This window comes from Hipposideros armiger, unplaced genomic scaffold (genome assembly GCF_001890085.2).
Source record: "Hipposideros armiger isolate ML-2016 unplaced genomic scaffold, ASM189008v1 scaffold_43, whole genome shotgun sequence".
In the NCBI taxonomy this organism is placed as follows: Eukaryota; Metazoa; Chordata; class Mammalia; order Chiroptera; family Hipposideridae; genus Hipposideros; species Hipposideros armiger.
The window spans coordinates 3,352,153-3,379,411 of record NW_017731393.1 but is presented as its reverse complement, the minus strand read 5'-3'; the positions used below and the strand labels follow the sequence as shown (position 1 = coordinate 3,379,411).

At 48.6% G+C, this 27,259-nt stretch overlaps 1 long non-coding RNA gene across 1 annotated transcript in view; it reads right to left on the bottom strand.

Moving 5' to 3' along the window:
• LOC109380991 (uncharacterized) overlaps positions 1–22,997 on the bottom strand; it is a 33,169-nt gene extending 10,172 nt beyond the window's left edge. Inside the window, exons 1-2 of the long non-coding RNA XR_002123597.1 lie at positions 22,710–22,997; positions 1,332–1,502 (exon numbers count right to left, since the gene is read on the bottom strand). This is a non-coding gene — a long non-coding RNA (uncharacterized LOC109380991). The remainder of the gene's footprint in view (positions 1–1,331; positions 1,503–22,709) is intronic.
• Between the last annotated feature and the right edge of the window lie 4,262 nt (positions 22,998–27,259).

Below are 27,259 nucleotides of genomic sequence, written 5' to 3'. Positions count from 1 at the left end.
TGAGATTGGCTGTCATGTCCCCCACAGAGACAGTCTCCCACTCTGATGTCTGCGAGCGAGAGGCCCAGGAGAGCTGGTGGTGTAGCTCCACGGAGGAGGCCCGAGGGCTCAGAGCCCTGATGGCCGGGTCAGAGCCCAGCTCAAGCAGAAGGAGGGAACTCGCCCTATCTCTGCCATTTTCTTCTATTTAGGCAGTATAGGCTTCATAATTTATATCCAACACTGGGCAGTGTTGGGTATAAATGCCTCCAGAATTCCTACTAACCAACTTAAACATTTGTCTAGAAGAGGGACCAAAATTTTAAAATGAAGAAACAGCCTCAGTGACCAGTGTGGGTAAAAGTCTCAAACCCACGGTCTGCAGAAAACACCCTCCTGTTGGGGCTCAGGGCTCTGTCCTCACATGGCACCGTGACCCTTGCCAGCCTGGCCCGGGGCAGACTGTCCCATCGCTCAGAGGAGGGCAGGGTTGCCCAAAGGCTGTGGCCGTCCAGATCATGCACTGGACTGGGCGGTCCAGCTTATTTGTAAGAGCTGATTGCTTTAAATAAAGGCAGCCGTTTCTCTAGCTAATGTGAGGATGGTGGGATCAATTGGGTACACAGAAACAGATTACCAAGCAGGTGGCTTCGGGCTAAAGATAAATTGTGTCCTCATGTAACTTAGGAGAGTGGGATGTAGATAGTTCCTAATGTGCAAAGCAAGACTGTTCAGTTACTTATTTCTGCTGCGAAGCCCAGGCTGAGGCTGGCGGCCCTGGGAGCCCAGGAGACCCTCTTCTGGTGGACACGTTATCGCGGAAGGCACTACCCCTGTGCTCCAGCAGGGATCGGGGCCGGTTTCCGGGGCTGGTGGGACAAGTCCCTGCCTGCCCCGTCCCTCTGCCTCCACACAGCAGAGAGCAAAGCAGGCCGGGGAACATGCTCTGTGCTCAGGGCTTAGCGGTCACCCCGTTCCTGGCAGGGCAGGACCCTGGTCAGAGCCCGCCCCTTCCTCTTTACCTGAGTTAACCCCTCCCCCAGACGTCTGGCCTGGCAGAGCTGGCTGGACGGTGGAACAAATCTGCTGGCCACACATCTCTCCAACGTCTCATTTCTCTGCTATGTGTGGCCTTTGCCCATCAGGTCTGCCCTCCAGGCATCAGTCCTCCCCCTCACTTGGTCTTTTTTGGAAATAATTATAGGTTCACAGGAAGCTGCAAAACTAGTACAGAGATGTTTCCTATGCCCTTCACCCAGTTTCCCTGTTATAACATCTCATATCACTACAGTACAACAGCGAGATCGGGAACCTGGTCTGGCCATGACCCGCGGGCCTTCCTCAGATCTTACCCGGCTGTCCTAGTCAGCTCAGTGGCTGCAGTCAAACCCCACAGACCAGAGGCTTAAACAACAGACACTGATTGCTCACGGCACTGGAGGCTGGATGTCCTCGGTCAGGGTGCTGGCTGATCAGTTCCTGGTGAGGATTCTCTTCTTGGTTTGTAGATGGCTGTCTTCTTGCTGTGTCCTCACGTGGGGGAGAGAGATGATTGAAACCGAAGGTCCTTATAACTTTAATTAAATTTAGCTTTAAATCCTAGCTCTAGAAATCTCTCCCCCCGAACCCCACCATATATATAATATATCCCTCAGAGACCTAACCTTTTCCCAGATAATCGGTAACCTCTGCCGAGGCAGCCTAAGACAGTAGCCTGGACTATAATCACATGGTTGGGACTCTGGCCGGCTAAAGATAATATCTTGATCTAAGTTATGTTTCAGCTCCTGAGCCCTAAGGTGGAACGACCCCCTGGCTACTTTCCCATGAGACCAGACAGAGGGACGCCGGAGCAGACCTCAGAACAGTCCTCAAGACCTGAAGAAATGATTTATTACCTTTACCTCACTTCCGACCCCTAACCCACGGTGTCGTGTGACTTTGCCGTATAGACTCTGCACCCTACACGCCATCAGGGAGTGCGGTCTTTCCGAGCCTTAGCTTGCCCGCACTCTGGACCGGCCAGCTCTCCAGTGACCCTTCCTGCACTGCAAACTCCGTCTCGTGAGAAATGCCCGTGGGTGCGGGCAGACCGACTCAAGCCTTGGGGTCCGGTAACATTATGTCTCTGGGGCTGATTTTATAATGGACTACTCCCATCAGGAGGGCTGCACCCTCAGGACCTAATCACCCCCAAAGGCCCCACCTCCTAATAACATCACATTACGGGGGTTAGGAGTTTTAACACATAAACTTGGAGGGGGGAACACAAACAATCTATAGCACATGCGTTCCGTGTGTGTGTGTGTGTGTGTGTGTGTGTGCACGTGTATTTAGTTCTGTGCAGTGTTATCACATGGGTAGATTTGTAGAACCACCACCACCATCAAGATACAGAATTATTCCATCCCCACAAAGATCCCACTTGTTCATCTTTATTGTCACACTCACCCCTCTCCCATCTCCAAGCCCTGGCAGCCACTAATCTGTTCTCCCATGTTGTCACTTAGAGAACGCTGTATGTAACTTCAGGAGTCAGCTTTCCTCCCTGGGCACAATGCCCCTCCTTGTCGTATTCACAGCTTGTCCTTTCTTACTCCAGTTGTATGTCAGCGTCCAATGTACCACACGCTGTGTAGCCATTCGCCCACGAAAGGGCATGTGGGCCTCCAGTTTCGGCCATCGCAGAGAACGTGGCTGTGAACACCGTGCACAGGTTTGTGTGTGAACACAAGTCCTCGTTGCCCTGGGGTCATGCTCCGGAGTGCAGTTCTGGGTCCTACTGCAAGTGTACGTCCAATTTTTAAAGAAACTGCCGAACTTTTCCGGAGCGGTCATTTTACACGCCTAGCAGGAGCGTACGACACAGTTCATTTCTTTTCATCTTTGCCAGCGTTTGGTATGATCACTATATACTGTTTATTTATTTATTTATCTTGTTGTTGTTGTTTTGGTTTTTTTTTTTAGAATGCTCCTCAGTTGGGGGACACTTGATGTTTTTCTCATGATTGTCCCTATTTTTTTAATTTGAGCTGCTCTGAGAGGCATCTCATTGTGGTTTTAATCTGCATTTTTCTAGTACCTAATGACAGTGCACATTTTTTTCATGAGCCTGTTTACCATCCGGATATGCCCTTTGGTGCAATGTCTGTTCCTGATTTTTGCCCATTTTCTAATTGGATTGTTTGCTTTTATACTGTTGAGTTTTGAGAATTCTTTATATATTGTCAATACAAGTCCTAGGTCAGATATAAGTTATCCAGTCTGTAGCTTGCTTTTTCTCCCTCTGAACAGTGCAAAAGCTCTTCATTTTGATGAAGTCCAATGTGCCATTTTTCCTTGTATGGATTGTGCTTTTGGTGTCATGTCTAAGAACGCTTCACCTCGTCCTTAGATCCCAAAGATTTTCTCCTGTGTATTTTTTCTAAAAGTTTTATATTTTTACATGTTTACACTTAAGTCTTTGATCCATTTTGAGTTGGTTTTTATATAAGATGTGAGTTTAGGCTGAGGTTCATTTTTAGGCCTGGGGGGGGGCGCGTCCAATAGCTCCAGGACCCTGTGTTAAAATCTCCCCTAGTTTTAGTCATCCATGCTCCCCACTCTGGGCCCAGAGTCCCACATCCATTTTCTGGAACCTCCAGAACACTTTTGTACCTCCCTGAGGCCCCCCTGAGCCTTCTGTCTCCTGTCAAGTCGGCCCTGCCTCCTCCCACCCCAGCTGTTGTGGGGAGACAGACAGAGCCCTGCCCACCAAAGCCGCATATTTCGAGGCACAGCACAGGGTCCTCCCTTTGAGGAGAAGGTGGGCTCGGCCAAGATCAGGACATTGTTGTTGGAACAGCCTGGGCAGTGTGACCATGGACCCCTGGCTCTCCTATGTTGTGTAGCCCCCGTGCTTGGGGACCAGCTATGTGATGTATGGGGCCTTGTGCAAAATGAAATATGGGGCTCCCTGCCAGGAACTTTTAAGATGGCGACAGCACTGTGGCCCTTCTGAGAACGGGGCCCCGCTGCACTTCCACAAAGCCGGCCTAGCTTGGAAGCCCCAAATTCAGATTCGCCTTTCTGCCTAAAGAGATGGGTGCCAGCGTATAAAAATGGCTTCCCTTTGCTGTCTTGCGCAGTCACGTGTCACCCAGACATCCTTCATCTACAGCAACCTCTTTTGGCTGACATTAGATTGTGGACTGCTCAGGGCCGAGAGACCATCGAAACTCTTCTGTGGATTTCCACTTGGGGAAATGTCAACAACTCTGTGCCTCAGTTTACCCATCTGTGACGCAAGGGTACTGGACCCAGTGGGGCTGCTCTGGTCTATGTGGAACAGGCCAGGGTCCCTCAGGACGGCCTCGGCTGGGCTCTGAGGGTGGGGAGAACAGAGCCCGCCCCACTGGGCCGGAACCGCCCGACCTTGTGCTCCCATCCTTCCGGCCCTCACACCGAACTCTGTTTTACTCCCCTCGCGGGGTGTTTTTAACAAGGATCCCACAGACTTGGACCGAACCCAGCTGTTACCCTGGAGGCCACCAATAAATCTCGTAGGCAAATAAAATTGACTGAAAATTAGCATAAGAAGCCATAAATTAACAGGATGTAATTTTATGAGTATCTCACAAACTAGTCAAAGATGTGTGTCAGCCCGGGGTGAGTCAGCCCTTTCAAGTGTCTCTCCTTATACAATGCTGCTAATTTTTCTCAAATGTAAGCAATGTGTTCTCTTCCTAAACATTGTGTTCTTTGTTCTGCCATTTGGAAAAATAAATTCCCTTTAAAGCACTGCTTGACTCAACCACAAAACAAGGCAAGGAGGCAGGATCAGAGGAACCCCAGCCACCCCTCCGTCTAGGAAGCCCCCAGCTGCACGTTGGAGGAGACTCCAAGGTCAGGGTCATGACGCCTGGGAGCCTGGAGGCCTCCAAATGAAGGCTGCGAGTAAGCAGAGGTGCTGACTCTGATGGCTGGTGGGCGTTAGCTGGGAAACGCTGGCCCTCCCCCAGGCTGCATCGCTTGGAGGCTTGGCCATGGGCACAGGGCAGTGAAATTCCACATTTGCTGAGCACATGCCCCGTGCCAGAGGCTGGGGCTCACAGGCGGGTGACCCTGGCCCACCCCCTGGGTGCTCAGTGTAGCGTGACCAGGGCCACCTGGAGCACACGTGAGAGGTGCAGCCCCACCCAAGGCTGAGAAGGTGGCAGGGGGCGTAGGAGGCGGCCTTAAAGAGCGAGCCAGCACTGGCTGCAGCTGGGGAAGGCGCTGCAGAGGTGAGAGGAGGCAACGGGCTCTAGAGACTCACAGTGCAGAGCTGGGGAGACGTGATTCGGGGGGTGCAGGCCCCACTGTGAGGCCCTTCCCACAAGCTGTAGGTTCTGGAGAGATGCATGACCCAGGACACAGAGAGGACACTGGTTCGAATCTATGTGCACCCTGACCCCTCCCATGGGTCAAGAGGACAGGCACTAGCAAAGCTGGTCTGAGGCTGTCCTCGGTGCCCAGGTCACCGGGCGACGCTGCTAGGAGGAAGCTGGAAGTGCCGACTCAGGCTGGAGTGCCACGTTTGGTTAGCCGAGGAGGCAGGTGTGTGTGGAATGTGGGCAGATGGTCTGGGCGGGAGGTCCTCGGCGTTGAGATGGTGGCCAGGTCGTGGGACCAGGTGAGACCCCTAGGGGTGCAGAGGAGGACCCGGCACAGAGCCCGAGCGGGTCACCCTTCAGAGCGTGGGTGGAGGGTGCAGCCAGCAAAGGAGTGTGGCTGCCTGGCAGGAAAAGACTGAGACCCGGGCATCGTACCCAGAAGATAAGAGCAGCTGTGAGATGACAGAAAATATGTGGGTGGTCTCGGCCCCTGGTTCTCAGCACAGAACTCCTAAAACCATTGGAATTTCCTAAGTGATAAGCGCACTCGGAGTATCTGCTTTTTCTAATACTTGTCTCTGCCCCTGGTTCCTGACTCAGGGTTCCAGGAACCCTTGGAATTTCCAGGGTGATAGGAGTGTCTTTTGTACTAATGGGGTGGAGGTGACTCCAGGTGGGCTCCTGAATGGGGGCGGGTCACCCGAAAGACGAGCCATGATTAGAAGCTTGGAGTTTTCAGTGCCCTCACCCCGGCTTCTACAGAGAGGGGAGGGGCTGGAAACGGAGTTAATAGTCGAATGGCATCTACATGAGGAAGCCTCCCTAAACCCCAATAGTAGGGGGTCCAGAGAGCTTCTGAGAGGGTGAACACATCCACATACTGGGACAGTGACGTGCTCGGCTCCACGGGGACAGGATCTCCTGCACTCGGGACCTCCCCAGACCTCGCCCTGTGTCCCTTCATCTGGCTGTTCATCTGTGTCCTTTGTCACAGCCTTTAACACACTGACTGGTATATGTAAGTAAGGGTTTCAGGCTCTGTGGGCTGTTGCAGCAAATTAACTTAACCTAAGGTGGGGTCAAGGGGACCTCTGATTTGTAGCCTCTCAGGCAGACATTGTGGGTGACCTGGGGGGGAGCGGGGGAGCCCTTAACCTGTGGGATCTGGCCACCTCCAAGTAGACAGTGTCAGGATTGAGTTAAAGTGTCACCCAGCTGCTGTGAATAACTGCTTGGTGTGGGCAAAACCCCATACACCTGGTGACCGGAAGTGTTACAGTGAAATGTTGTGTAAGAGTTATGGACGAAAAAAGGGGCCACATACTAAACCTGACAAGCTCAGGGGAGGCCAGCTTGGCCGGCCCTACAAACTCAGAGACCAAAAGTAACCACACAGGATGGTCTGAACACAAAAATTCCTAACTAGGCGGGTCATGGCAGGTAGTCATGTCCTAGGCCTGTAGCTTCCTTGACTAAGATCAGTCTTTACCTTAAGTTAGCCTGTCTGTTGTCTTTTTGCATCTAAGATAACATACCCTTGGAGTGTCAGAGTAATCCCTTATTGTCTTGTTCCCCAAATACTACCTCTATGTGCTGTAAAATGGTATTAACTATCCTGTACCCACCAATGTAAAAGAAGTGTGTGTCTCTCCATTTTATTTTTCATCCAATCCCAGAGATTTCCCCGCTTTGCCTTCTCCCACCCCCTTAATCTACCACCAATGGATTTCATGTAACCCTCTTCCTTTGATTCTCATCTATAAAATAAATTGCAAAACCACCATTTTCCGAGCATTTTCTCAATCCGTTGAGATTTTGCTTCCTGGCAATTGTCGTCAGTTTGGCTCAAATAAACTCTTCTAAGCTGTCTCTTAGGGTTTTTCGTCGACAGAGTAAACGAGATATGCAGGAGGAGGACTGCACAGGCTTTTCCAACACAGAAGCAAGGACAGGAGGGACAGGAAGCCCAGATTCCACAGCATGGAGCCCCCCACCCCCACCCCACGTCCTCATACCAGAGAGAGTCCCTGTTCTGATGGCAGACAGCTCTCCGGGGACAAGGGCAGTGGCCCGGGAGTCACAGGCGCTGGGTGCTGGCCTCCCTCCTCTCCTCTCATGCTATGGGGTCCACGGCCTCGTCCTCCAGCCCTGCTGCCTCAGTTTCCCTTCTGCACAGAGCCCGGGGGAAGCATGTCTGCAGAATCACCCTGGAGCTCCCTGAAATCCGCACGGGATGAGCGCTGATACGTGTCCATGCCCTTGCTCCTGCCACAGAAAGTGCTGCCCTGTCTCCGTCCACGACTCCCAGGCTTAGGGGACACTGTCAGCATCCAGGGGGCCCTTTGAAGGGCAGTGGACAGAGCGGCCGAGCGACCCCATCCCTAAACACTTCTTTCTTTGTTCTGAAGTCTGGCCACCAAGGAGGGGAGGACGAGTGGGCAGAATTGAAACCATTTGTCCCAAAGCATCGCAGCTGCAAACTCCGTGTACCTGCTGTGTGCCCAGGTGCTTTTTAGGTGCTCCCAGTGCCCAGAACCCGGGACAAGGCACAGCCACCCACACTCAGCAGCTGAGGAAGCCAGCTGAGCTGCCCTGCGAGAGCGGAGGGACTTGTACGCAGACTCACCTGGTCACCTCACTCCTAACCCTCCCTCTTGGGCCCTGAGCTCTGGGCCATGAGGGAAACTTCCCCCAAACATGGACAAAAGTAAACGTGTCTGTATTGGCACAGAATTAGTCCCTGGTCCTTCACGGGACGTGAAAGCATTCGCGAGACTCTACAAAGCGGGAGAGAGGAAGAAAAGATTTATTGAAAGTCAGGCAGAGAGAAATACTGGCAAAGAAATTTGCCAGGGCAGCGTGTGATAGACAGCCGCCGAGACAGAAGGTAAGAGAGAGGTACTGGCAGGAGTTGTGCCAGGGCAGAGTCCGATGGAGACAGCTGCACTGATGAGAACTGCTGGGGTTTTATATTTTTCTAAGCAGGATGTGGGGTGTTTGTCAAATTGCAGGGGGGCTGCCATTGTGATTGGAGACTGTCCTGTTCCCATCTATGATGCATGTAAAGTGCTGGTCAGCCTGCAGGTGCAGTGCTGGCCAGGGCAGTCAGAGCCACGCAGTTAATGTTTAAGCTCGCTCCTGCCAGCTCACAAGCCCGCTCCTGTTAACTCTTTACTTGTCTCATCAACGTCTGCCTTCTGAGAGTGTCCCGTGAGTCCGCAAAAGAAGGCCTGGGAGACACAGAAGTAGGTCACTTCAGCGATGCACTTGGCTCCCCAGGGGTCAAACCTTGGATCCAGTAAGACTACAGCACGACTGCGACATCAAAGAGAGCTGGTCATCCAGGAAGGTCCTGGAGGTGGCAGATGGGAGGGGGCGGGCTGGCAAGGTCCAGCCCATCCACACTCCGCGGCTCTGAGCCCATGGATTTCTGGGGTGTGAGGTCAACACGAAACAGTCTCCGGGTAACTCCCATCATGCTGGCGGGACCAGATGTTGTGCAACGGCCCATCGAGGGATCTCAGGAAACACTCATGCGGTCCAGCTTGCCACCTTTCTCTGATTGAAGCCAACTTGACACCAGATCCTGGCTTGCCTTCCCTGGATGTCCGGCTGCAGAAAGAGAGTGTACCCTCGCGCTCACACAAGTCCAGGCCACGTGACAGGCCGTGTGTCTCACTGCTCATCGGCATGTGGGCACCTGGCCCTGTGAAGCCGGCTGTGGAGCACCTACGTCCAGGATGCAGGAAATTCCCCAAGACAATGAGAGACAGCCCTCCCTGCAGCCTCCAGGCTCACCACAGGCCAAAGAAGCACGCTACTTGTCACAAGCCCACACCATCACTCCCTGTACTCTCTTTCCCCACGTTCCTACTCTGAACGGTTCTGTCACAAGCCCTATCACTTGCAGCCTTCTCAGAGCAGAGGAGTGTCACACGGGTCAGAGAACGTCCTGCATCAACCACATGGGTCATCAAATGGTCAGCGGCATGAAGAACAGAGACAGGGTGCCTCCGGGAGAAAGGAGCTGCCCCTATTTGTGGACCTGTGATTAGAAAAGGAACAGCGACGTGGAAGAGGTGCAGGCGTTGGCGGCAGGGATGGGGCCACGCAGGACAGGCTCCCAAAGGCAGGTGGAGGATGTGGGGTTACCGGAGAGGCTGATTAGGGGATTTCTCAGTCTGCTGCTGCCACCAGAACAAAGGGCCCAGCGGCTCAAACAACAGACACGTATTGCCTCGCAGCTCTGGAGGCTAGAAGTCCAAGATCAAGGTGTGTGCAGGACTGGTTTCCTTAAGGCCCCTCTCCTTGGCTTACAGATGGCCGCCTTCATGTCATCGTCCCTCTGTGCTTGTCTGTGTCCTAATCTCCTCTTGTAATAAGGACACCAATCCTATTGGATCAGGGCCTACCCTGATGACCTCATTTTAGCCTAATCACCTCTTTAAAGACCCTGTCTCCAAACACAGTCACCTTCTAGGTCCTGGGGGTTAGAAATCCAAAATATGAATTTTACGGAGACACAACTCAGCCTGTCACAGGGGATGAAAGTTGCAGCTTAAGAATTTGAAAAAGAACATGGAGCACAAAATTTAAAAATACACCCCCTACAATTCCTTTGGTCTGTGGGGGCTGGAGCCTGTGGGCAAACCAATAGGGCGAAGACAGCCATACCTGACCCGTTAATCAGCACAAGCCTTCAGCAAGACCCACTGAGGGACAGATGGGAAGGTCCTCCACATCGAGGGCACTGATCTGAAATTAGCGACGCATTCATCACAATGCTGCTGATGTGCCGGGATAATGAAATAATTGCAGCTGGGGCGGGCGGATCGGGAGCACCCCTCCCTGTCCCGCCCTTCATGCCATCCCAAGAGCCCTCACCCCTCTCCCTGCCCACCCGGGTGACGCAGTCCATTGTTATGAACACTCAAGAAGGCTCTTGTTCTTGTCCAGAGGCTGCAGGACTCAGACGGCTACTTCCTGAGAGCCAGTGGGCGGCTGTCACATTTCCACCTTCTCCACGTGAGCCTTCTTGGGCGTCCGCAGTCACCACTCCCGCAGGGCGAGGGGTAGTGGGACAGGTGATCAGAATCTTAGAACTTTTAGGATGACAGAAAAGACGAAAATTGGGGCTGGGGCCCCCAACAGAGGCCCTGTATCCGTCATGTTAGGCGAGGTTATGCTCTAGAAACAAGCAGTCCCCACATTGCAGCGGCTTCCAATCACATGCATTTGTCACTCGCTCCCACACATCCATCTCTGACGACTTTGCTCTCTCCCCATTGCCTTCGCTCGGGGACCTGGACAGACAGCACAGTCCCCATGGCCTCGGGATCATGAAGAAACACCCGCTGGCTCTTAAATCTGCTCCCTGAAAGTGACACGCAGCACATCGCCTGCATTTCATTGGCTGGGTCCAGTCTGCAGCCCCCTTGGCATTAATGGGGTAGAGCATGCCATCCTCTGGCTGAGAGGGGCTGCGAATCTCTGGAATAATACAGCAATCTGCCACAGGCTATCAGCATGCCCACCCACCTTCTTCACAGCCCCCAAAAGTCCCCTCTGCAGGGGAGGGCACGGGATGGCTGGACGGGCTCCAGCACAGAAGAATGCCCCAGGGTAATGGGTGCCCTTGCACAGGAGGAGGTGGCTTTCTGGGAGCATCCCCGGAAACCTCTGGAGCTGGGGGCGTCCTTGGGGACCAACCTCCACATCTCACTTATGTATTTGCTTTTAGAATTTGCATCTTAGGGTCAGGCAGCGTTCCTCAGGCTCCTTACTTCACACATAATTATCAGCTGTCTATGCTATTCAGGGCATCTTCACCTTTTGTTCCCAAGCCACGCCCTTATGCACCCCCCCTTGACCCTCAAAGTGCTCTCTGGAATGTGTTTCATGTGTGTTCTTGAATACACAGTGAACTTTGAAAAACATGTTTTAACTGTTGTTTTCTGGTAAGTATTGTTTCAGTTGTAAGTACATTTTGTTGTGCTAGAAAGCTCCTGTTTCCCGCTGTCTTCAGTCAACAACATGCCTTAAAAATCTGCCAAGCTGCTTGGTGCTGTGCATGCTGCTAGCTCCGTGCTCCTGACAACTGTACACAATTCCAGATCCTGCACCTCAGCCCTGCCTTCCCCGGGCTGACTTCTCCACACACAGGGTTGCCATGGGGGTCCCTTTGCCTGTCCGGGCTCCCCGGCCCCCTGCACGTCCTAGGGAGGGGGTTGCTGAGTTCAGTGGGAACCTGCTGCCAGCCCATCTGCCCACCCCCCACAGCAGGGCCCTGGGGTCCCATTTCCCCCCATCTCCGCCAATATGTGCAATATCCAACTAATCTTACGAAATTGGCCTCTTCGTCTTATCTTTGCATTTCCTCCCAAATTACTAGTGGAATTGAGTATCTCTTTGTGTACTTGTTAGCTTTTCAGGTTTTTGCTTCTTTCATTTGCGCATTGTTTTCTGCAGGTCGCCCCATCTCTTTCTTTACTGATTTGGCTGAGCCTTTGTACGCTCAAGATAGCAGTCCCTCACCACTTCCATGTTGTAAATATCGTATTACAATGTCACCCATCTGCTAACTCTCAGTCTATTTCCTATTGACCAATATCTTTAATTCTGATGTAGTCAAACCCACCAGCGAGTCATCCCATGGGTTGTGCTGTGTAAAGTCCTTATTTCAGAAATACCACCCCTACCACCATCTGAAGGTCACAAGGTATTCCACACATTTTAAATTTAATTTTACAGTTTTACTCCTCACATATAGAATTTAACCTGCTTGTCTTTATACGCACCATGCCTGTGGTAGGAGATGCCAGGTGATCAATCTCATGTTTTCCTCTATCAGTCAGTCAATTTTCCGTACCCTGAAAATTAATTCATCCTTTTCTCTCTGATTTGAGATTCCGCCTCCACCAAATCTATGTTTCCATATGTAAAGAGGGCAGTTTGAAGCTCTCTATTCTGTTCTGATTATTGGGGCGTGGGAGACGGAATGCTAAGATGGCCCCAGGAGCCCACACGGATGCATCCACTGCGTGTGACCCCGCCCCTCGTGTGCTATGGCAGGTCACTCCTGCAATGAGGTTACTAGTCAACTGCCTTTGAGTTCCTCAAAAAGGATATTAACCCTGTGGGCTTGACGGAATCAGGGGAGCCCTTAGGAGAGGCCTCGGCCCGTCCTGAAAGACTGATTCCAAGTGTGAGAGGGATCAGATGAGAGGGTCGCCCCTGCTGGTTCCGAAGGTGCAGGGCCCGTTGGGCAAGGAATGCAAGCGACCTCCGGGCTGACACCGCAAGGGAACGGGGTCCTCGGTCCTACAGCTGCAAGGCACTCAATTTGGCCAACAACATGAGCACGGAAGTGTTTCTCCACCAGGCTCCCACCGACGGGTAAAGAGTGACTATCTGCCATGTGAGACCCACCCCCCAGCAGAGAACCCAGCAGAGCCACACCAGACTTCTGACCTATACAACTGCACAGTGACAAGCCGCTGAATTTGTGGTCATTTGTTCATAGCAGTGAGAGCAAATCCACTGTCTTTGGAGGATGTCTCCATGCCAGGTTGGACAAGCCACCTCCCCCCCCAATCCTGGGCTCTTCTTACTAGAAACAGACTTAGCAGTTTAGACATTATGGCTTATTCATGTTTTAGAACGAGTTAGACAACTTCAAGTGTCCATCAACAAGGTTTATCTTTCCATTTTATTCATGTTTTCCTTTATGTCTGTTACGGTCTGGCTATTTGTGTCCCCTCACCCAAATTCATCTGTTGAAGCCCTAACCCCCAGTGCAATGGTGTTTGAGGAAGAGGGTTTTGGGGGGGCCATCTGGGTTAGAGGACATCATGAGGGCAGGTCCTTAGGACAGGACAGCAGGGAGCTCGCCCTCTCTCCCTGCCGAGAGGACATGGCAAGACGGCAGTCCTTGGACAGCCAGGAAGAGAGCTGTCACCAGAGCTGACCAGGCTGGCACCCTGATCTCAGATGGCCAGCCTCCAGAACTGATAGAAGAAAATACATTTCTGTCATTTAAGCCCCTCACTCCTAGTGTATGGCATTTTGTTATGGCAGCCTGAGCTAAGACATTGTCCTTTAAATATTTTCATATGATAAAGCACAGCATAGGGAATACAGTCAATAATATTGTAACAACTATGCACAGTGCCAGGTGGGTACCTGACTTACCAAGGGAACCACTTTGTAAGGTATATAAACGTCTAACCACCTGAAACTATTGAAATACTGAATGCCAACTATAACTGAAAAATAGTAATAAAACAGAAACAAATATGTGTTTTCAGGTTATTGCTCCATTTTTCTTCATGTCTTGTGTCCTTTACATTTCTTAAATCTTATGTTTTCTTCTATAAAAGTTTCCTGCATGTATTTCTGGCTTAATTTCTGGATACTTCATAGTGTTTGTTCCTCTTGAAAATGTATCTTTTTCTATTTTATTTCTAATTGGTTAATACTGGTGTAGCGCAAAGCTGCTGATTTTAGCAAGTCCATCTTGAATTCAGCAGTCTAGCTAAAGTCTATTATTAGCGCTAGTGCTTTTCTGATCACTCTGGTGGGTTTCTGTGTCGATGACGTGTGCTCTGCGTGCACTGACGGCCGTGTCTCTTCCCTCTACCCTCCACGCCTCTCATTTCTCATCTTAGGGCATTAGCCACTGCCTCCCGGACGAGCTTGAAGAGCCGTGCATCGCAGGAAATGAGTCTAGAGTTTATCTATACAGCAGTAGGCTTTCTGTAAACTTTTAATACACAAAGTCATCACTGCATGAAGAACGTTCATTTCTATTTACAGTTTCCTGAGAATTTAAAAAAATCACACAATGATGTTGAACTTCGTCACATATTTTGCTGCATCAGTTGAGAGTCATTTGCCCCTTTCGTCCAATATTATGGTAAATAACACGGATAGAATTTCTCGTGTTAAGCTGGTCTTGCACTCAGAGAATAAGCTTGACTAGCTCATTTTTCAAAATAAACTGTAGGGTTAATTAGTTAGCAGCTTATTTGGATTTTTGCCTCTATTTACAACTGAAATTGACATATTTTTTTCTTACATTGGCCCTCTCTGAACTTGGAATAAATGTTATTTTAGCCTCATGAAATGAGTTGGGAAGATCTCTCTTATTTCTGGAACAAGTTCTCTAAGAGTATTGATCTGATCCTTAACTCTTTCGTGGAACTCTCGCCTACAGCTAAAGCCTGAGGATTTTTTAAAGGGAACATCTTACTATTTCAGTTCCTTAAGGGCTTATGTTATTCCAGTCCTCTGTGTCTTTGCTTTATTTTTTGACTGCTTGATCTATTCATCAGTTTCTCAGAGGGATATTTGTAATGATACTTATGATGGTTGGTTTGTCTAGTTTGTGCCCATTTCACTGTCTGTGGCTTCACGTATCCCAATGTTATCTTTTTAGGAGAACAAATACGTTCATGATTGCTTTATGTTTCCACGGTACTCTTTTCATTGATGCATAATTTACATAAAATGAAACGCACAGATTTTTAAGTACTCAGTCTGATGAATTTTGGCAAATGTGCACACCACGTACTCAACTCCCACATCAGGATACAGAACAGTTTTGTCGCCTCAGATAGTTACCACATGCCCACTCCAGCTACTGGTCTAACATGGCCAGTCACTAGCGTGCCTGCTGCAGAACTTCCGGCAAATGGAATTGTACAGTAGGTACTCTTTGTTTTGGGTCTGTTCACTCAATACAACGCTGCAGCTCTCCGTTCACGTTGTTGCATGTATCGGTCATCCACTCCTTTTTGCTGCAGAGTGCTTTTCCACTGTATGAATAAGCCACCATTTGTTTCTCTGTTCTCCTGTTGATGGACATTTGGGCTGTTTCCAGTTTTTAGCTATGATGAATAAAGCTGCTCTGAATCATTTTATACAAGTATTCTATGCTTTTATGTTTTCATCTCTCTTAGGGAAGTACCTAAGAGTGGACTCGCTTGATCAATGCATACAGTGTATATGACGTTTACAAGAAATTATCAAAGAATTTTCCAAAGTGGTTGCAGCGTTTGACACGTTCACAGCAATTTGTGAGACACCCAGTTGTTCCACGCCCTCAGCAACATTTGATATTGTCAGTTTTTAATTTTAGTCACTCTGTGGGTATGAAATGGATTACACTCACTGCGGTGTTAAATTGCATTTCTCTGATCACTAATAACGCTCAGTACTTTTCATGAACTTGTCAGCCATTGTAAAATATCTATGCAAATCTTTTGCTCATTATTTACAGAGCTATCTTTTTAGTTTTGTTTTGTGGGAGCTCTGTATATATTCTGGATATAAGTCCTTTTCCAAATCTATGTACTGTAAATATTTTCTCCCAATCTGTTGCTTGCATTTTCACTTTACTAAAAGAGTCTTTTAATGAGCAGAGCAGAAATCTTTAATTTTTATGAAATCCAGTTTATCTTTTTTTTTCTTTTATGGTTACCATTTTTGGAACTTATGTAAGAATTTGTTTGAGACCAAGGTCTCAAAGACATTTTCCAATGATTTATCTTTTAAATTTAGGTCTATGATCTACATCAAAATAATTTTTCTATGGCATGAGGTTGCAGTCCAGATTCACTTTTTCTCCATATGGATACTAAGTCGTTCTGGTATCAGTTGTTGGTAGAAAGTTTCAGTTATGTAAGATGAGTAAATTCAACAGATCTGCCTATAGTGGGCAATAGTGTATTATACACTTAAAATTTTATTAAGAGTTCTTCACACACACACGGACATAAGGAAACTTTGGGAGGTGATGGGTATGTCTGTTAACTTGATTGTGGTGATGGTATCACAGGTGTTTACATATGCCCCAAATTCATCAAACTGTATGCATTAAATATGTTTATTGTATATCAATTATACCACAATAAAGCTGTTTAAAAACAAAAGTGTAAGATTCCAGTTTCCTTGTGGAATTATATTGGAGCTTTCATCATATTTCAATTGGTCATATGTATGTGAATCTATTTCTAGACTCTATATTCTGTTACTTTGATCTATTTGTCTAACCACACGCTAATGCCATTCTGAAATAATTACAGTAACATTATAGCAATTCTTGAAACCAAGTGGTGTAGGTCCATTAACGTTGTTTATCTTTTACATTCTTGCATTGGCTATTCTAGTCCTTTATATTTCCATAAGTTTTTGAACAGCTTTGCTGAGATACAACAATTGACATACAACTAATTGCAAATATTTTAAGTGTACAATTTGATAAGATTTGATATATCTTATCTTATTTGATATACCTTATCATTTGATATATCTGATACACCTGTGAAAACATCACCACTATCAGGAAAATGAATACATCTATCATCCCCCAAAGTTTACTTCTTTTGGTTTTTTTTTTAAAGATTTTATTGGGGAATTGGGGGAAGGGGAACAGACAAGTTGCTGTCGTTTTGTTCTTCAGTCTAGCTGTGGAGGACGTTGCTTCACTGGCCCATGTTGGTATTATTACTGCGCTCTTCCCGGGTGAGGCAGATCAGTCGCCGGCCTCTGGACAGCCGCTCACGGCGGCTCTTGGCAGCTCAAACCGGCTGCCAGCCGCTCATGCTGGCTGCCAGCCACACATGGTAGCTTATCGCAGCCCACTGCAGCAGGGGCTGCAGCCTACACTGTTGCTGGCAACTCACGGCAACCCAGCTACAGGTCGAGCTGTTGTTCACCATCTTAGCTGTAGAGGGTGCAGAGTCACTGGCCCTCATGTGGGATCCGAACCGGGGCCCTGCTGCTCAGAGCTGGTGTCCCAAGCCAACTCTTAACCAATGTGCCGCTTGGCTGGCCCAAGTTTACTTCTTCTTAATGAATTCACACTTCTAGTATGAAATGTCCCTCTTTGTCTTTGGTAAAATCCATTTACATCTAATGTAACTATGTATATGGTCGGGGTTAAATAAACTGTCTTGCTATTTAATTTCTATTTGTTCCTCTTGTTCTCTTTCTTTGTTCCTCCTGCCTTAATCAAATATATTTAGCAATCCAATCTATCTCCTTACTTTGGATATTTAGGCATATACCTTTGCATTATTCTTTTTTATGGTTACTATGAAAATTACAAAAGGTAATCACATTTATCTCAAGTTAACATTATACTACTTTATATATAAGAATCCTTACAACAGTACGTTTTTATTTAACTCTCTGCCATCCTTTGTGCAATTTTATTATTTTATTTCTACATGTAATAAATTCCACAACTTGTTACATTGCGATAAAAGCAATCACTTCTTTCAAAGAAATTAAGAAGTTTCTTTATTCATTGTGTATTTATTATTTTCAATGCTCTTCATCTCCTCCAAAAGGTCTAAAATGTCTACCTAGTATTCCCTTCCTTTCATCCAAAAAAAACCAAAAAGCCCTCTTTTGCATTTTTGTTTCTCTTTCTTTTTTCTTCAATTTTTGATTTCAGGAGTCTTTTACACTTTTGCTTTTGTTTTTGTTTTTATAATTGATATGCAATAAGCTGCACATATTTAATATATACAATTTGATGAGTTTGGGCATAAGCAAATACCCGTGATATCATCACCACAATCAAGTTAACAGACATACCCATCACCTCCCAAAGTCTCCTTGTGTCTGTGTGTGTATGTGTGTGTTAAGAACTCTTAATACATTTTTAAGCATATAATAACACTATTGCCCACTATAGGCATATCTCTCGAATTTATTCATCTTACATGACTGAAACTTTCTACCAACTGAGCAACAACTTCCCATTCCCCTTCCTCTGAGCTCGGATTTTGAAAGCAGCAAGAGAAACATGACTCATCATGTACAAGGTAGCTCCTATGAGACGATAAGTAGATTTCTCAGCAGAAACCTTACAGGCCAGAAAAAAAAGTGAGATGATATACTCACATATTAAAGGAAAGAACTGCCAACCAAGAATACTTTACCCAGCAAACTGCCCTTCAGAAATGAAGAAATAAACACTCCCATACAAACAAAAGCTGAGGTAGTTCATCACCACTAGACATGCCTTAAAGAAATGCTAAAAAGAGTTCTTTAAGTTGAAATGTTAATGTGGTGTGTCACATTTATTGATTTGTGTATGTTGAACCATCCTGCATCACAGGGATAAATCCTACTTGATCATAGTGTGTGCTGATCCTTTTAATGTGCTGTTAATTTGGCTGGCTGGTATTTTGTCAAAGATTTTTGCATCTATGTTCATTAAGAATATTGGCCTATAATTTTCTTTTCTTGTAGTGTCCTTCAAGAAAAGGCTTTGATCGGAGAGTAATGCTGGGCCTTGTAAAATGAGTTTGAAAGTGTTCTTGCCTCTTCAACTTTTTGGAAGAGTTTGATAAGGACTGGCGTTACTTCTTCTTTAAATGTTTGATAAAATTTACCCATAAAACCATCGGGTCCTGGGCTTTTCAGTGTTGGGAGGTTTTTTATTGCTGTTTAGATCTCCTTACTCATTACTGGTGTATTGAAGTTTTGTATTTCTTCATGATTCATTCTTGGTAGGTTTTATGTCTCTAGGACTTGATCCATTTCTTCTAGATTATTTGTTGGCATATAATTGTTCATTGTAGTCTTTTATATTTTTTGTATTTCTGTGATATCAGTTGTAATGCCTCCTCTTTAATTTATAATTTTATTTATTTCAGTCCTCTCTTTTTTTTCTTGGTTAGTCTATCTAAACAGCCCCCAATTCATATAGAACCACAAAAAAAAAACCACCAAATAGTCAAAGCAATCTTGAGAAAAAAAGGACAAAGATGGAGGCATCACTCTTCCTGGTTCCAAACTACATTACAAAACGATAGTAATCAAAACAGCGTGGTACTGGCATAAAAATAGACACACAGACCAATTGAACAGAGCAGAGAGCCCAGAAATAAACCCACATATACATGTCAACTAATCTTTGATATAGGCACCAAGAATACACAATTGGAAAAGGATAGTCTCTTAAAAAAATGGACCTGGGAAAGCTAGATAACCACATGCGAAACAATGAAATTAGATCCTTATTATCTTACACCACACACAAAAATTTACTCAAAATGGATTAAAGACTCAAATGTAAGACCTACAACTCTAAAACTGCTAGAATAAAATATAGAGAAAGAGCTCCTTGACATTGGTTTTAGCAATGATTTTTTGGAACTGACCCAAAGCACAGGAAATATAAGCAAAAATAAACAAATGGGACTACATCAAACTAAAAAGCTTCTGTATAGGAAAGGAAACAATCAACAAAATGAAAAAAACAACCTATGGAATGGGAGATAATATTTACAAACCATATATCTGATAAAGGGTTAATTCAAAATACATAAGGAACTTATACAACGCAATAGCTATATATAGCTATACACACACACACATACACACACACAGAGTAAAACCTTGGATTGTGAGTAACGTGGTTTGCGAGTATTCCACAAGACGAGCAAACATTTCTAACACATTTTAACTTGGTAAATGAGCGATGTCTTGCAATACAAGTAGTTTGTTTCAGGAACGAATTATGCTCACAAACCAAGGTATTACTGTATATAAAATCTGATTTTAAAATGGGCAAAGGACCTGAACAGATATTTTTCAAATGGTCAACACTTGTTCTCAACCATCACTAATCATCAGGAAAATGCAAAACAAAATCACAATGAGAAATCACCTCATACCTGTTAGAACTGGCTATTATCAAACAGACAAAAGATAGCAAATGTTGGCGAGGATGTGGAGAAAAGGGACCCTTGTGCACTGTTGGTGAGAATGCAAATTGGCGCAGCCACTATGGAAAACAGTATAAAGTTTCCTCAACAAACTAATAATAGAGCCACCTGATGAGCCAGCAACCCTATTTCAGGTATATAGTTAGAGGAAATGGAGTCAGGATCTCAAAGGGATAACTGTGCTCCCATGTTCACTGCAGGATTATTCACAACAGCCAAGATATGGAAACAACCTAAAGTATCCGTCGATGGATGAATGGATAGAGAAAATGTGATATTTATATATACAATGAAATATTATTCAGATATAAGAGAAGAAGTAAATCCTGCCATTTGGGACATGATGAACCTGGGGGACTTATGCCAAGTGAAATAAGCCAGATGTGGCAAGACAGACACTGTGTGATCTCACTTAGATGTGGAATCTAAAAAAGTCAAACTCCCAGAACCAGAGAGTAGGCTAGCAGCTACCAGAGGCTGGGGGGAGGCGGAATGGAGAAATAGATATTGGTCAAAGGGCACAAACTTCCAATTACAACATGAGTAAGTTCTAAGTGATCTAATATACAGCATGGTGATCACAGCTAGTAATAATGAATTGTAAACTTGACATTTACCAAGAGAGTAGATCTTAAGTGTTCTTGCCACTAAATGGTAAGGTAACATGTGTTCATTAACTTGGTTGTGGAAATAATTTCACAACATATACATGTATTCAATGACCACATTGTACAGTTTAAATATATACAACTTTCATTTGTCAATTCTACCTCAATAAAGGTGGGTGGGAAAAAGCCAAAAAAGCTCAAATAATATGACAAAAAAATGGGCAGTAATAATAGAATGTGACAGGGCTGACATGAAGATGAAGCCAAAGGCAGACAGGGTCAGCTGACACGGAGTGGAGGACACTCCAGGCGGGGTGGGGTGGTAGCTAAGCCAAGTCTTACAGGATAAAGGGACGCAAGGGCGGGAGGGGGCACTCTGGGCAGAGATGACATCCTGCGAAAGGTGTGGAGGGCTGTGTGTGTGATGGCCAGACCTACCCCTGGTGTGAGGAGTGATTAAAGGGGGATGAGCCCAGATACGCAGGGGAGCCGGACAGTGAAGGGGCTCTAACCTGTGGGCAGTTTGATGGAGAGAAGCGCTCAGATCGGGGGCGCATTACTGAAAGCGTGCTCTTGCACGTGGTGGGTGGGGAGGCCGTGGATTTGAGCTCTGCCATTTTGCCACAGAGTGGGTATCCATGAGCGCTTACCGAATGGAATGAAGGCGTGAGGGAGCTACTTGTCTGAGTCTGTCTCCCCACCTCTAAAAGGAGGAGGCTGAGCGACTTCTGGTTCATGCAAGATGGTGGCAGGATGGTGAGTTATCATGGCTTGCTGGCTCTGTCCCCTGAACCATCCCCTGGAGATGCCACATATGGGAGATGGTGGCAGATGGGCCTGTCAAGCTTTGAGAGCAGCCGTGGTGGGCCCTGGGCTGTGCCCCACAGTCCTGCACCCTGGGAGGAGCCCGGCCGGGCCTGGACCCCAAGCCTACTGCCCTACATTCTGGGGTCCTCCCCAAGCCTCCCTTCCTCCCACGCTGGCACCCTCAGTGCCAACAGGGATGCTGGTCTTTTGCCTGCTGAAAGCCTGGGGCAGGGGCGCAGCAGGGTGGGGGCAGGGCCGGAGGAGATGGGTGCATACTCCTGTCTGGAATTGGCTGTCGGTGTGGAAGGCAGAGAAAACCGCTGGCAGGCGGCGTTTCAAACCAACAAGGGCGGTGGGAACAGAGAAGGAAGCGAGGCACCAGAAAGCAAGGCTATAAAAATACTATCTCCCTGGCCAGCCGGTGACATGGGACTCTGGGGATGGGAAGCATCCCACAAGTAAACAAAAATACAAGGTCCCCTGCCCGTGTAACAGGATAAGATGGAAAACACATTACATGATGAAACCCGATTTAAAAGGCGCAAGTCCAAACAAATAAATTAACCGAGCATGTTATGAAACAACTACAGAGTACCCACGGCCCGCGCCCCACCCCATCCCCTCTCCAGCTAGAGGTCTTCTTTCTGGCTTCAACTCTAGGGTTTTGGCCGAATTTAAATGGCTTCAGAGTACAGTGCGTGCCTTTGGACCGAACCCGGGGGCTTCATTATGTGCATGGACTCCATCAGCAGGGCAGGGCCCTCTGGCGGAAGTCCCCAGCCCAGCACCCTTCCTCGCTCCCAGATATAGAAATGGGACAACTTTCCCTGATCTGCAGCCACTGCCCCACAGGTCTGCCTGCGGCCAGGCCCTCTGGACATGGGTGCGAGTGTGACCTGCCAGCTGGCGGCTGCTCTATTCCCACGCTGATTTCCTTAGCTCTGCCCCCCACGTTGATCTCTGCCAGATCTTACCTTTTTCTCAAAAAGCTGCCGCATCTCCAACCTCTCGTGCCCTCCGCCCGCCTTTCCCAACCTTCCAAGGAGACACCTAGGAGATCTGCTCTGTCAAGCAATGCTGCCCGCAGCGAGCTCTTCTCACTCTCCTAGAACCAGTGTAAATGCCACCCCTCTGGGAAGAAACCAATGACATCCCCTATACATCCTAATCTGGGGGAGGAAGGCTGCAGGTGGGATTAAGGTTGCTCATTAACTGACCTTACAACGGGGAGATGACGTGGCTCCAGGTGGGACTCAGTGTGATCACAGGACCCCTCCCGACTGTGAGCGTAAGCGAGGGAGGCGGGTGGGGCAGGACTCAGCCCCACGGTGCTGGCTTTGGAGCTGGGGAAGGGGTTGCGAGCCAAGGAATGCATGTGGCCTCTAGAAGCTGGGACCAGCAGGGAGCAGATTCTCTCCCCTGGAACCTCCAGAGGGAGCACTGTGCTGCCCACACCCTGCCCGTAGCCCGTGAGGCCATCTCAGGCTTCTGACCTCCAGAAGTGGAAGGTGGCACATTGTGTTGCTTCAAGCCTCTGAGTTGATGGTGATTTGTTGTAACAGCAATAGGAACCTCCTACCAAAGCCTTCTCCCTGCTCCCCCAGGAAGAGGTATTTTGATTCGGGACATTACATAATGGCTAAAAGAACAAGTCAATAAGCTGGCAGCTTTTAAAGCGTGTCTGGGTAGAGTAAGATCAAGCCCAAACATCACCCTCTGCCCTCATTCTGTCCTTGACCCCACACATGTCCTCAACAGTGGCAGGGCCCGCTCTCTCCCTGTGATCAAAATCTGATTGGAAGACACATAGTATGGAGCCAAAAGGCCGAGGCTGCCACCACGCCCTGCAGGCAGAAACCCACGTGGACTTGGGCCGGGGCCGGGGGTCCCAGAGGGGGCTGCTGGCGTCACATGGTGATGAAACAGACGTGGCCAGAGTGCCCTGCTTGGTGCCCAGCCCCTGTGGCACCGATGTCACCATCTGGAGCCATGTTTGTTCCACCGTCTCCCTGAAGGCAGGGCTGGTAGCTGGCTGATCACGGCTTCCCCGAGCTGGAGCTTACACGCAGCCTCGCAGCTGCCCCAGGTGCCCTCGGTGGCTCCCTGGCACCTTGGGCATGCCTGAAGAACACCTGCTCCTAAGGGCTGCCTGCCTGCCCCAGCCTGTCCTTTGTGTCCCCAGGACGCAGTCCCGGGAGAGGGACCCCACAAAGGTCCATAGAGCGGAGCTCCCCAAGGCAGGGAGGATGCCAGACACAGGTAAAGGCTCTGCTGATGGCCGCTGGAAATGGGGCAGTTTCAGTGCTGTTATGTCTGCTTTATCTGTCCTCACTTCCGCTTAGCTTTCCCCGAGTGTGTTTGTTGCTGAATTGATGAAAAGAGTGTGTGCTCTGTGCTTCCTTCTCGTGGTGATTTCCACACTGTAATGAGGTTCTGTGAAGGGAGCTCTCTCCTTGGAGCCATGCTGGTGCTGGGAATGGACCCCGTGTCCCCAGGAGTCAGTGGTGGGAACTGGAAGTGGAGTTCAGGGGCCTGCAGCCCTGCCTGCGGAGGCCCCGGCCGCTGACATTCCAGGTGGAGGAGGAGGTGGAAGTCCAATGAGTGAGGGGATGGCCAGGCTTCCGGTTGTACCTTAAAGGGAGAACCAGCACCACTCTCTCTCATGGCAACGTGAGCCACTTCGTGTCTGGAGCTGGAGACGGCAGGAGACACCTCCGAATGGCTGGGATCCGCCCTCTGAAGACCACAGTAAGAGCCAAGTCGGTCCATCATCTCCAAAACTGAAGCATGGCTTGTTGCCGCCCCTTCCCCAGGCCCCTCGAGTCGCCACAGTCACCAGCAGCAGCTCTGAAGCTGATGACCACCCCCCGTAGCAGGGGGGAGAGGGCCCGCGGCCTCCCTGCCTCCCCGCTCCCTGCGGAGGCTGGACCCCTGGATCGTTCACTTCACACCCAAGCAGCAGAGCGAGAATCAGAGTGACATCACTCCCTCCCTGGTGTCCCCACCCCCAGCCCCTGAAATGGACAGATCCTTAAAGGAATCTCCTGGGAGATCAGACGGACAGAGCAAGTGAAGGCTGGGATGCAGGAATTCCTCCCAAGGAGCAAAGGAACTTTCTGGCACTGGTGATTCTCAAGGGCAACCAGCGTGGGCAGCCAGCAGGATGACGCAACAGATCCCTGACAAGGGTGTGGACGGCCTGTGCGGACCAGTGGTCAGAGCAGCCTGCCCGCCCAGGACGCCTTCTGCGAGGAGGGGAGGCATCGTGAGCGAGAGTCGAAAGGGACCCCTAAATGCTGCAAGCATGACAGGCGGCTTTTATCCAGAAACTTCTACAGGAGCCAGCACATAGCGGGTCTGACAGTGAAGACTGGAGAGAGGGCCCCCGGCCAACTGCAGGCGAAATACAACATGAACCCACCCTGAGTCTTGTTTTCCATTTACCTGGACAATTCCCAGGCGGAAAATTGCACAACCAAAGTGTATCGACAGACCGTGAACCAGATTCCATGACACAAATACAGATAGACAACATGGTTGCACTTTGCCCCCCCCCTCTGTTACACCTAAGCTCATCTCAGAGAGAAGAGATAACCTGGCCGCTGCGCTTGGTGTTTACCAAGCTATTTTTGGTAAACAGGGGACTCAGCCGACTTTTTTCTTTCCAAGCCGGCAGCCTCAATATGTTTCTAGTATAACAGATAAAAGCATTTTCTTGAAACCTCCAGGAAATTAATGGCTCCTTTTTTCTGGCCCACCGATGTGAGGGCACTCAATTACCTTACGCTGATTAAAGACAAGCATCCCTGCCTCTGGGCAAAGAGCAAAGAAAAGAAGACATGAGCCCCCATTAGCAAAAGGGGATAGTGATGTAAGTGATGCAGACAAGTTGGGTCTGATTTTCTACTTGAGGGTGGTTTCCAGATGCCACAGAATGGGATGTGAGGGCACTGAGACCACATCTGCCACGAGGCTGCCTTCGGAGAGTTCTTACCAGGAGATAAAAAGCGATAGTGATTTACTAAGGACCCACTAAGCACTGGACCCTTTTGTCTAATTTCCCAACCTAAATGTGCCCTGCAAGATAGGAGGCGCAGACACCCTTTTGCAGCTGCGAGAACAGACTGGGAGAGCGAGCTTTCGTCCCAGCGGTGTGGGTGCAATGAGTTAGCACACTGGGTCTGCACCGTGTGGAGCGGCACCGGCTCAGGCGGAGCTCAGCACCGCCCCCCCCAGGCAGTGACTGATGTATCGGGTCACCAGAGGTCCACAGAGGTAGGGGTAACTTCTAGGGGTGAGGGTGTCTAGGGGGTCATTATCCACTTATCTCCTGCCCATAGCACTGGTGTACACACACTCACACGCGCTCATACATGCAGCACACATGCAAATTCACACACATGCACATGCAACACACACATTCACACACGCACACACACAACCATGCACACAGCTGGAAATGTCATGGGTAATCCCACCCCCTACCCTGAGAAAAGAGGAGGGAGGCCGGATGGTATCAATGGAAAGCAGGCCAGGCTTGGGGACAGAGGCTGACTTCAAAGCCGGGCTCTGCCTCTCAGCAGCTTTGCCACATGGAATCAATCTCCCTGCCCCTCCCTGTACAGCAAAGGGCTGGCCGGGATAATTTCGAAGGTCCCTTCGGTTTTACATCCTATGATTCTATTAACACTGCCAGTGGATTTTAAATGCTAAATGGAGTCCGTGAAGGCTGAATATTTCTGGAGATTTAAAATGCCTCTCTACTAATTGGAACTAATTCTCCCAACTGCGCATTAAAAGCCCCAGGCTGATTTTTCTATTTGATGGGCCCTGACAAAGTGGCACCCTGACAGAGCGGCCGAGTCTGCGCTCTCCCACAAGCTCTCTGCTAATTTGCACTAATGCATCTTTGCTTCCCCCGCAAGCCCCGGCCGCGGCCATCCCCACATCCAAGGCCACTTAAATCTCTTAATGCATTGCCACCCCTCTCCCTCTCCTCTCTAGCTCCTTAGAGCTTGGCAGACTAATGGCTGTAATCACGACGGTGAACGTTTAACAGTGCTGGGCGCTGCTCTCCACAGAACGCGGTCCTTCCTCAGGAGAAGGACATTTAAATCCTCCTGCCTAGGTGAGCAGGATGGAGCACAGCGTCGCCCCCATGCTGGGTGTCTGCAGAAGGGGCTGTCAGGAGCGGGAGGTAGCCGCAAGACCATCAGGGAGAAACTGGTAAAGGCGCAGAGAAGTCGGGAAACCTTCAGGGGCTTCTGAGTACCCTGCCCCGGCCCGCGGAGCCACAGAGCCTCTGAAAGCGGTACCTGCCACCCCAACAGTGTTGAGCTCAGAGCTGTTTCAATACATGAAAAGCAAATTTCCATGAAACAGTATTTACCCTCACTTTAGGAAATGCATTCTTTTCTTTAAATTATACTAAAATATACATAACATAAAATTACTACCTTACCCGCTTTTAAGTTGCTCCGTTCAATGCCATTAAGTAGAGCCACCATCGCCTCTGTCCCTTTCCAGAACTGTCTCATCATCCCCAGTGAGAAGCTCTGCACCCGTTACACACTGACTCGCCACCCATGCCCCGAGCCCCTGGAGCTGTGAAGCCCTCCTGTGTTTTCTGATCCATCCTGGTCTATTGCATGAAACAAATGCTAGTTAAGACGCAGTCGCAATCTATACTTTGAAACACTGTACACCCCTCATTCCAGTTGGGGAAACTGAGGCACGGAGCGGGGACGCACCCTATCCCAATTGAACA